Source organism: Taudactylus pleione, unplaced genomic scaffold (assembly GCF_031769625.1).
Source record: "Taudactylus pleione unplaced genomic scaffold, aTauple2 ptg000090l, whole genome shotgun sequence".
NCBI classification, from domain to species: Eukaryota; Metazoa; Chordata; class Amphibia; order Anura; family Myobatrachidae; genus Taudactylus; species Taudactylus pleione.
Window position 1 is genome coordinate 9,377,858 of NW_028284492.1, and position 12,457 is coordinate 9,390,314.

Genomic DNA, 12,457 nt, shown 5'->3' on the forward strand with positions numbered 1-12,457 from the left:
AAATATGAAAATTCTATCAATGTCCCAATATTTATGAACCTGACTGTATATACAACATAAGGGTGGGTTGGAGAGCACAAGGACAATTCCATCTTGCACATTTTTCCTTTCCATTATGTGTTGGTTGGGGCATTGCTGCCTGACATTTTTAATGTTATGGTTTATGAATGTCCAGAAATTGTAATGGCCACAGACTGTATCTCCTGCATGCCCCTTTCATTTTTTTAAAGAAAATTCTGAACCAATTGCTGCTTGTTGTGTCAACCCGATGGCACAAGTCGCACAACAGTGAGATTCAGCCAAGGGTTCTCAGCCCAAAGGCTGCATCCTTCTTCACGGCCCAAAGGCCACCTGTCGTCACTCCTCACCAGCCCTCAAGGCTGTAATGACCGCAACTTACCAAGAGTTCCAGGGCTCAAGGGTGTTGCAGGACTAATCATAGCTCTGTACTCAGCCCGGAGGCTGCATCAACAATTAACTATCAACTATCAATTCTTCAGCCAGTGGCTGCACCAATTATCAATTCTTCAGCCAGGGTCTGCACCAATTAATTTATCAATTCTTCAGCCAGGGGTTGCACCAATTAGCAATTCTTCATCCAGGGGCTGCACCAATTAATTTATCAATTCTTCAGCCAGGGGCTGCACCAATTATCAATTCATCAGCCAGGGGCTGCACCAAACGTCAATTCTTCAGCCAGGGGCTGCACCAATTATCAATTCTTCAGCCAGGGGCTGCACCAACTATCAATTCTTCAGCCAGGGGCTGCACCAACTATCAATTCTTCAGCCAGGGGCTGCACCAGTGGCAGAACTCCCGGAGACAATGAAGTCAGTTGCCTCCGGGCGCCAGCCCTGAAGGGGGCACCTCCTCCATTGTCACCCGGGTCCCGGCTGTTCCATGTCCTTCTGTCATTTGTGTCAAACTGTAGTTAGTTCGAAAATAGAGGAGCCGCTGAGCTGAGTGCGATCAGCATCAGTGGCGCTCCTCCTCCATGCCTGGACTCTGTAGTCGCGGACCTCACGTAGCATGTGACCGCCAGCGACCATGTGACTGCCCGCCTGAGGAGCCGAGACTCAGAGACTGTCTCGGATACTGCACCAGTGGCTGGCAGTGGACACCATGCTGGGAAGACAGTGCGGCCACGGCGGCTGTCACTGACTACGGGGAGAGTGTCCGGCACTCGGTAGAGATAAGCAGTGGCTCTGTGGGCTGTGGCAGACAGACTGGCAGTAAATATCAATTCTTCAGCCAGGGGCTGCACCAATTATCAATTCTTCAGCCAGGGGCTGCACCAACTATCAATTCTTCAGCCAGGAGCTACACCAATTAGCAATTCTTCAGCCAAGGGCTGCAAAAATTATCAAATCTTCAGCTAGGGGCTGCACCAACTATCAATTCTTCAGCCAGGGGCTGCACCAATCAATTTAACAATTCTTCAACCAGGCGCTACTACAGTTAACTTAACAATTCTTCAACAAGGGGCTGCACCAATTAATTAATTAATTAATTCTTCAGCCAGGGGCTGCACCAATTAATTTAGCAATTCTTCAGCCAGGGGCTGCACCAATTATCAATTCTTCAGCCAGGAATTGCACCAATTATCAATTCTTCAGCCAGAGGCTGCAACAATTATCAATTCCTCAGCCAGGGGCTGCACCAATTATCAATTCTTCAGCCAGGGGCTGCACCAATTATCAATTCTTCAGCCAGGGGCTGCACCAATTATCAATTCTTCAGCCAGGGGCTGCACCAACTATCTATTCTTCAGCCAGGTGCTGCACCAATTATCGATTCTTCAGCCAGAGACTGCACCAATTATCGATTCTTCAGCCAGGGGCTGCACCAATTATCGATTCTTCAGCCAGGGGCTGCACCAATTATCAATTCTTCAGCCAGGGGGTGCACCAATTATCAATTCTTCAGCCAGGGGCCGTACCAACTATCAATTCTTCAGCCAGGGGCTGCACCACTTATCAATTATTCATCCAGGGGCTGCACCATTTAGCAATTCTTCAGCCAGGGGCTGCACCAATTAAATTAGCAATTCTTCAGCCAGGGACTGCACCAATTATTAATTCTTCAGCCAGTGGCTACGCCAACTATCAACTATCAATTCTTCAGCCAGTGGCTGCACCAATTATCAAGTATCAACTATTCTTACTTCAGCCAGTGGCTGCGCAAACTTTCAACAATCAATTTTTACTTCAGCCAGTGATTTTATCAATTATCAACTATCAATTTTTCAATGCTCAAGGGGTACCCCAACCATCATCTTTGCACAGTCCTCAACTCTATTTATCACTCAGTTTTGAGCCAGCTAGCTGGATGCAACCTTTTGGCCCTTAACTAGATGAAAAAATCAATATTGTGAGCTTTGATGTGGTCAAAATTGTCTGGAAACATGTGGAAATAAATGTTATTGAGGTTAATAATACTGTAGGAACAAAAAAAGGCCCATTTTATGTGATTTTAGCTGTTTTTATGATTTTTTAAGAAAAAATCCAGATCCAAAACCAAAACCGAAAAACAAAACATGGAGGTGAGGTTTTGGCAAAACCAATCTAGATCCAAAACCAGGGGAGATCCAGTTCCAAAACCAAAACCAAAACACGGGGGTCAGTGTGCATCTCTAATAAATACAGTTGCACTTGCATGTAAAGATCCTGAGCTGATCTGCTGCTCTTACTGACGCTATCAAGCTACACTGAGGAGTCAGACTTCAAGATTTTTGACCGAAAATGTCAAGAAAACCCTCAGCATGGTGTTTACAAAAAATGGGACTCTGGCCCTGATTCAGAGCCAGATGCTCTTTCAGAGCGTTCGCTCTGAATCAGGGTGGTTTCTTTTTTTTATTGGAGCCGGCCTCCTGGCCGCTCACTAAGCTGTGGGTGACCGCCCACAGCTTTTGCGAGCGGCCAGGTGATGGTCACGACCATCGTGACCATCGGGCTTGCGACGAGACCCTTGTGGTAGGGTCTCGTTCCCGCAAGCCCCAGTGAGCTTCCTGCTCTAATAGAGCAGGAAGCTCAACTACTGACATCACGAGTGATGTCAGTAGGGCCGCCCTCAAATGGCAGGCGTTCCTTCAGGAACGCCTCCGTTTGACCAGCCACCCCCTCCCTGCCTACAAAACAGGGCGAGTTGTCGATCAACATTGACAGCCGCCGCGTTTTGTTGCGAGCCCCAGAGCGAGTGATTTCTCGCTCGCTCCGGGGCTCACGCATGCGGCGTATGCGCACTGCCCGGCATCGGCCCGCTTGCAAGCGCATATCGGTTGCGAGCGGGTCTGAATCAGGCACTATATATTAACCAATGAAATGCAGCTCAGTAAGTATCTATTAGTTTAAAACAAAAGGAAAGGGAAAATTGGAATAACGGGTCGCACCAAGGGTATTATATTTGCAGAATAACCCTGTTAACAATCAAATTATCTCTCAATATATAGTATAATGATCTGCAGGGGTGCAACTCAGGGATATTACAATACTATATAAACACAGAAAGAGAAAAGAAACCCTATACGAGTGCACAGATTCTTGCCAATATTCACATAAAATATAACTTTGATTAGGATAATTAAATAACCACCTCAGTGGTAGAATTTAAAAACACAACAAAATATAAATCAAAGAGAAAAATTGTTAAAATAGTATTTATAATACTAATGCGTGCTCAGTCATGTGTGTTCTACTTATGAATACTCAATGGTACGCTAAACATTAGTTGATAGTGTGCATTATATATCAGTATCTCATGATGGTGATAATATAAGTCATCAAGTACTGTAATGCCCCTCAATGTCACAAATATATGAAGACTATCTGTCTACATATAGTGCACAGAAAATGGACTAACCCACTCTCTTCTAATACAATATACTATCTGCACCCTAATGATAATTGGGTGAGTATTGCTCACACAGTATCTGTGCAAAATCCACCAGTGTAATCAGTGTTAAATGTATATCAAAACATTCCAAAGTGCTCATATATCGCAACAATTCATCTGTTACAAAATGTATGGGATAATGAACATACATTTATTATTAAATGTACTGAGTTGTTGCACCTAGTTCTAAATCGGGAAGGCTGCCACGTGTAACGGCAGCATAAGCGGCTATCCGGCTGAACTTATGCCCCAGAGTAGTAACAGAAGAGGCTCCTGTATGTATTAGCAGCATAAGTGGCCTGTCAGCTGGAGCCCGCACTGACTGCAGCGTCGTGCGGCTTGCAGTTACACTCCTCACAGCCGTGTATCGTGCACAGCGTGGGACATACAGTATCAGTATTTAAGTATCGATTCACACATTTATAACAACATATTTAGACACATATTTAGACACATGTAGACTGGCACAAAAAAAACGCCTGACGCGCGTTTCGCAGTGCTTTTTCAAAGGACAGACCAGAACAAACTTCCTGAGACTCATTAAATACCAGTCTCCTCCTATCAAACTCAATTACAACTTGATTGACATATCAGAGAGCCAGTCACAAAGGAGAAATAGCTGACTTGGTTTGGATACAATGTATCCCTTGGAAACATATCATATTCCTGATACTCCATATCACCTATTAGTGTAATATAATAAAAAGAATAAAAAATATCCATATCTTATTAGTCTAATAAATATATATCAATAATTATAAATTCAAATGTGCACATTTTCCAAAATAATATGTCTATATATAATATGCATTAGTGCATCCGCTCATTAATTATGACAATCCATAATACCTATGATATAACTAATTAAACATATACCACCACCTAGAAAAGGGGTTTGTTTGTATATCCATATATATATACACACCCATTGATATGCATATACATATCTATATATATACATGCACACACGTACCTACACATACGTGTCCATGAATACCCACACATACACAAATATCTGTCTCTACATGACTCCGTGCTATAAGTGAATTATGTAAGATTTAGAAAATATGCAATCCTCATTATACCTAAAATTGCACATTCTAAAAAATATCTATAGTGTATGATCTAAAGCATTATATACATGTCAATCATGTTATAATGCTATATGTTAATAACCATCATCTCTCTGTGCTCTAACATAAAAATACAATATAATAAAACTAAAGTGAAAAAACCAGAACAAGTGACTAAAATTAATAAAAAATAAGTGTTTAACTGTGATAGATATATAAATTACACTCCGTACAATATTCCTATAAAAAATTTTTTTTATAATTTTTATATACAAACCAACTCTATATGATAATGGGATATCTAATAGTATTAGCATTAGTATTAGTGCTGAAAAATAAGGTAAAGTTATTGGAGTGAGTTTATTTGATGCTGAGATCACATAAACACTATGGGGCTGAACTCCAGCCGTGGCAGTCTATGGACTAAGAAATACTATTTATGATATGGCATTTGTTTAATTTCATATGTCCTGTCACACCGCCCACTGTTTTATTTTTGCGTCAGTACTTCAGTCGTCATCAGTATTATCTGGACTTGCACCAGGGTATCCAGATGGAAGATCGCCAATGAATAGGTCGACAGCTAATATGTCGTCACCAGATGGTCAACAGGCACTAGATCGACATGGTTGATGGGTACAGTCAACAGACAAATGCTTGACAGTGCAGAAGATCGACAGGGTTAAAATGTTGACTGGTTCAAAAGGTTGACACACAAATGGTTGACACGTATTTTTTCAACATTTTTAAGGTTAGGGATAGGCACTAGGGGGGGGTTAGGGTTAGGCACTAAGCGGAGGGTTAGGATTAGGGTTAAAGCACAAAAAAAACGCGTTGACCATTTCTGTGTTGTCCATTTATGTGTCGACCTTTTGAACCTTCGACGTCTTAACCATGTCGACCTTTTGCACTGTCAAGCAACCTTTTGTACCTGTCGGCCTTTTGACCATGTCGACGTATTGCCTATCGACCATCTGGTGTTGACCTATTGACTGTCGACCGATTTATTGTCGATGTACTGTATTATACGGTTATACCACACCCTTGCACCAGACCCATGATGGGGTAAAAAGATCCATATGAAATAGAGCATCCCAACCAGTGGCAGATTTTACCTAGGGGCTGTAGGCAGGAGCGGCTCTAGGCACGGGCAAGCCGGGCGGTCGCCCGGAGCACCACTGTATCTGGCGGGCGCAGCAAACGCCCACCCTCCCTCCCGGGGCTATTGAGAATATGTAAGCTCAGGGGGAGGGAGCGGAGGAGGGAAGGGACAGTAACACAGGACGGCGCTGGGCGCAGCAAAGCCTATCACCGGCCCTGGCTGTAGGGTAGGTGCGAAGACGTACCAGTGTGAGTAGCATGGGTTGTAGTAAGTTAGGTGTGGGGGTGTGACAGTGTGAGCAGTATAGGTGGGAGTAGAGTAGGTGTAAGGGTACACCTGTGTGAGTAGTATAGGTTGGAGAAGGGTGGGTGTGAGTGTATACCAGTGTAAGTAGTATAGGTGGTAGCAGGGTACGCGCGATGTCTACCAGTGTGAGTACTGTAGATGGGAGTAGGCTAGGTATTAGGGTGTACCAGTGTGAGTAGTATAGATGGGAGTAGGCTAGGTATTAGGGTGTACCAGTATGAGTAGTATAGATGGGGGTAGGGTAGGTTTTCAAAAAGATCACTGGGAATATGGTGCCGCCGCCAACAAAAAGGGACCCGCAAGGTTAAATGCTGCATGAGGGGTGGGGGAGTTGCACTGATTGCCCCCACCCCTGGATCTGCTCCTGGCTGAGGGATAAATGGCGGCCCCCTGTGCTTCGTGGTGCTGCACATACTATTTTATACATATCTTTTTTTGCAGGGGGCGTGGCGACACACCCCAACTAGGCCATGCCCTATAAGCACCCGGGTCCAGCGCTGCTCTCTACGGCCCTGCATAAATGGGTAATGGCATAGGAGAAGTCTTGTAAGAAGTGTGAGGTGTGTATCAGAGGCATAGGGACGGATGTATTAAACCTTTGTGAGGGTTAAGTGGAGAAGTTGCCCATACCAGCAAATCAGCTTCTAACTGTCATTTCATAGACTGTGCTAGATATATGATACTGTAGCTAGAAGCGGTTTGATTGCTATGGGCAAATTTTCCAGTTTCTCTCTCTCATAAGTTTGATACATATCTGCTAAAGTGAGATGCAAGTGCCAGTGGTCTATTACTGCCAAAGCAAATGAAAAATGCAAGCGGTCACTGCTGGCATCCCCACTGGCCACCAGCTCCTGGAGCACTTGCTTTGCCAGCTACCCTCTGTACTTTCAAAAAATGTAATTGGGGCTGCCTAAGAGGTTTGCGTTCACACACCCTGCACATCCCTTGTGCACGAAGGATACTGGATTTCAACCTCTATACGCTCCTGCCTATACCTTCTAAACCCTGCCTATAAACATCTAAAATTGCCGCTAAGTACAATTTAGCGCAAAGAATTATACAGACCCAAGATACAGTTATACATTACGCACGCGCTCTGGACCAGATACCGGCATCAGCAAGAAACCTGCGTCAATCAGCAATCAGCAAGAAGACTCCAGACTGGGGTCACAACACACACATTTATACCCTCACAGAAACAGACAACACAATAGAGAAGTTTGTTGCTGATCCCATTGGTTCCCAGTGCGGGTGCATCTGTTACAGGGCATTTAACAGGTTGATTCAAATGGACACAGAACAGCCTCTAACAGCTTGTTGTCTCCTCTATTCTCCCTGCATGCAAATCTAGGCTGTTGGGTTTCACAAAATACATTTTGGTGCTTTATATCTCTACGGTCCATAAGTTGAGAATGCATGTTGCGATCTTCACACCGATGATACCGGGAAGCTGTTGAGAAAGTGCAGATCAGTATAATACCAAACACGGCTTACTTATCACGTATTAAACCTTAGATACCAAAATAGTCTTTATTTCACAGCATTTGTAATAAATGAATAAAACTTGGATCTTATACTTTAAAGCTATGGAAACTTTTATGTGAGCGTGCATTATGTAAGTATTAGGGGTTTGGGAATAGACGCTAGTTAGGTTTATCTGATTTGGGGCAGTTGTGCATGCATGCAGCTAATAAACAGCGTTTGCATGCAGGACATTGTGCATTCGCTAATGTGCGTCATGTTAGCAGCGCAACTGTGCGTAATGTGCGGTGTTTATGCATGAGATTCTATTTATGATGGCTTTAATATATATATATATCTCATTTCTTACTAACATTTTCAAACTGCAATGCAAATGTGTTATGGGCAGTGAGCTTCAAACAGGGTGGAGACCCCCAACCATGTTGGTGCCAGCCTGTCTGAAAAAGAGTAGATTTAATTCAAGTGTCTGGGCCATATTACAATTGCCACAGCTACACCTGTCCACATGTGGAGTCTCTCCATTTACATGCAAAAACACCCACAGTTTCTGGTGTATTGTTCTTTTCTAATTCCTTTTCTCAGGAAGCTGTTTTTCTAGTTACTAACTGATACTGTGTTTGTTTTGGTATCAAGGTTGTCCCCAGAATGGGCTTTGTGTACATCAGGGCATGATTTCTGGAAGGATTACTAACAAGTGTTCTAATGCTAATAAGTCATTTTTTATGTATGTTAAACACTGTCGGTATGTGTCTGGGGAATATTGTTACTCTGTGGTTTTGACAAAATGGCGTTGTGTGATCTATTTCTAAGATGGAGTCTTGTCGCCATTCGTGAGATGGCGTCGCGCAGATTACGATTGTAAACAGATTCTGTCTCAGCTGATTATCCGGCTTTGACAGCACAGATGAGAGGATTGCAGAGACTTTGGACCTCATTCAGACCTGGTCGCAAGCGCTGAGCGCTCGCAACCGGGTTGATGTTTAGGTCCTGCGCACGCGCAGCGGCTGCACTGAGCGCGCGCAAGCACCAGAGCGAGAGAGAAATTCTCTCGCCCGGAGCTCACTACAAAAGGGGCGGCTGTCGATGTTGATCGACAGCTCGACCCGTTTTGTAGGCGTGGCAGGGGGGGGGTTTCATAAACGGAAGCGTTTTGCCAGTTTGTGGGCGGCCGCACTGACATCAGCAGTGATGTCAGTGGGGAGCTTCCTGCTCGATCAGAGCAGGAAGCTCCCTGGGGCTTGCGGTTGCTGAGACCCAACCTTAGGGTCTCGTCGCAAGCCCCGATGGCTGCGATGGTCTTGACCATCGCGACCATCAACCAGGTCGGTCACTAAAGCTGTGGGTGGTAACCCACAGCTTAGCTAGCGACCAGGAGGCCGCACTTGAAAAGTCAAGCGGCCGCCCTCATTCAGAGCGAGCGCTCGCTACTTGCGACCGCCTCTGAATGAGGGCCTTTGTCCTTCGGTTACTAGGAAGAATAAACTCAATGTGAGTTGAACTGTAGGAGATGGTGGGTGGGTTGTGCGGGATCTGGCATGGAGAAATATCTTATTGCATGGTGTCAGCCCTGTTTTTGAAGTACAGTAGGTTACAAAATCATGGGCTGTGAGGGTGGTAGGGGGTTGGCACAAGTGGGCAGAAATTAACTGAAGGGTGCTAATAATTGTTGGAGTTGGACATTAGAAATATCAATTCTGTTTTCTCGGCAAGTGAAATAGCAGTTTTGTAAAATGAAAGGAAACATTTATACTAGTGAAGTAAGTTGGCTTTGAACTGAGATTTTCTCCATTAGCGCTCTACAGCACTGGAGCACTTTTGCCAATGGAAACCTATAGACTTCGTAAGAAGCCCCCGGAATAAAGGATCCCTCTACGTCCCACCATGGCTTATTTTAGGACTGGGCATGCGCAATAGACCTCCCGGGTCATAAACCCAGTAGACAGTACTTCAACAGGACAGCCTTACATGGATTCTCAGCACCCTAGGCAAAACTTCAGCCTACTGCCCCCCCAATACCAACTTCCCAACACCTCAGGGAGGCAGAGTCTTATAAGTACAACTGTGACTCAACATCGCCCCCCAGATCCCAGAGCCCTAGGCAACTGCCTAAAGGTAGAGCCGGCCCTGCCTGGCAGGTAAATAATCATGCATATCGGCGTAAAAAAATACCAGCATGCATGCGAATAGGAGCGTGCTGTAGCGCAATATAATTGCAATACATGATACATCCCATCCTGTATGGTATGGCTGGAGCATAAGATAAAGTGAGGCAAAAAAATAGGAGTTTGTGATTCATATAAAAAGCTGCTGACCAAACGATTAGGTCACTTTTCAGCTGGAAATGGTTAACACAGAAGATCTGTTGTTTGCAGGGCCTGCTGTCATGCTCCACACCCAATATTTACCAAGCTAATCTACTAATCTCTATAATTATTCGTTTCGGGGGATGGTCTGAGTGTCATTGCAATGCGTAAAATTCTTATTTCTTTATGTCTCTGGTAGTTTGGTAAGCTTTTTAAAACAGCAGAATCTCTTGTCGTTAGTTGGGTGTAACCAAATAAATTGTTTGAAATATGAATAGATCTCCAGGATATGATTACTCAAACTCATCAAATCATGGGCTATATGTGATCTTTGTAGAGTTCAGTATTTTGTCCACATTCACCTTGTCGACGTGGGTGTAATGTAGACATGCTTGGCATGCTTACAATGACCATGTTGACATTCATCATTTCAACAGTGATGCAGCAAGGGGGGGAAGGTTAGGGTTAGGCACTAGGTTGAGGGATTAATGTGAGTAATACTCACCGATGGTAGACCATGACAACATTCTCATTATGATGAGCGTCAACAAAATATACCACGCCTGTTCAAACTGCTGCGTGCGGTCATCATTGAACCCAGGAGCACAGGAATGAATAACTGAATTGAGGTCTGGTTGTGTGGTCGGGATGTAGTCGGCATCCTGATGGTCAGAATGCCGATGGTCTAAATCCCAGCTCCAGAATCCCGATCACTGACATCCTAACAGTATTAGGGTGAGGCACTAGGGGGAGGTTTAGGGTTAGGCTGTGGGAAGGGAGAGTTAGGGTTAGGCTGTTGGTAAGTGGGGTTAGTGCTAGGGGGAAGGTTAGGGTATGGGTTATAACACTTACAAAATTCTGTCAGGGTTCTTACTGTCCTCATGCCGCTGTCGGTATTCTGACCATTGGTATCCTGACCGCCAGGATCCCATACCCAATCGGTACTAGAACAATCACATCACTGCATATTGGCCATACACAAGAATGGCTAAGTGTTATGGTTGCTTTGTTGTCATGCTAGATAAACAAATAATGTGTTTGGGCATTAAAACTTTGATAGAGGATCACAGCATGACTGTAAATAGACCCCCTCTTAAGGGATGTATGTACTTTTCAATAATATTTAATTTAATATGTTCAGATGCATCTTCATTGTTTAAAAAAAAATGTCCTACAATATATCCGTGTCTGAGTATTTTTTGAAGAGGTGCCCATATGGAAGAGTCCTTATAGACTTGTTAAAGATAATCTCCCATCCTTTTCTGGAATACTGACTTAGATACAATTCATTATCCTGTTCCTCTAATACTAGTGTTATTTGGATGCTTTACTGGCACCATCCTCATTTCTCATAATCTCCTTCCTCTACATTCCGGCACAACTATCAGTCAGGAGTGGACAAAACAATGCAGAATTCAGGATATAGAGGTCAGCTGTAACTGTTATAGAGCCAAGAGGAATAACTCACACAGAGTAGTCATTTTCAGGCACATTGGGTACCTGGATCCTGCGTCATGTCCAGCAGAGCCAGCAGCATCCTGGAACCTAGCTAGTATTGCTACTGATAGTTTCGCTGGCTAGATCTATACCTTTTACCAGTGATAAATTACGGATATGAAATATATGCCACAGCATACAATGTTTTCTATAAAAACTAATTTTGAAAGGTGTTAGGTTTGTTTTTGTAATCTGGTGAAATGGGGCCTGATTCCCAGTCACACACAGGTCCGAATGCAGCCACATCTAGCGACCATTGCGGTCGCCCGTACACACTGAACGATATAGCGTGCTACATCATTCAGTGCCCGCATACAGAAGCATGGGGGTTGTACATGATATCTTCTGATTGACCGTGCAGCACGGCCAGCCAGAAGATGTTGCATACGACCCGCGCGAGCGCGCAATCAGATGTACACACTGTGCAATCCGCACAATAAGCCGTTCCAATTTGCCTGGAAAAAACATATTGTGCCGATATCACTCTAGTGAGTACCCAGCATAATACCCCTTTTACACTTACCCCAATAACCTGGGTTATTGCATGTGAACGAGCAGCAACCCGGGTTACGGTACAGTGTGAAAGGGCCAGGTTGAAATTAGTCTGGTAGTGCGACCCGGCATTTCATCCCTGGTCTCGCAAAGGGTTGAACGTGTGTTCAAACCTACTCATGATGCAGTGTGAACGGGTAACCCAGGTCGATGCAACCCGGGTCCCGTTCACTGCATAGTGAGAGCCGGAACGTTTAGCAACCCTGGTCACTGTGCAGTGTGAGAGGGCCAGGTTGAAATAAGTCTGGTCG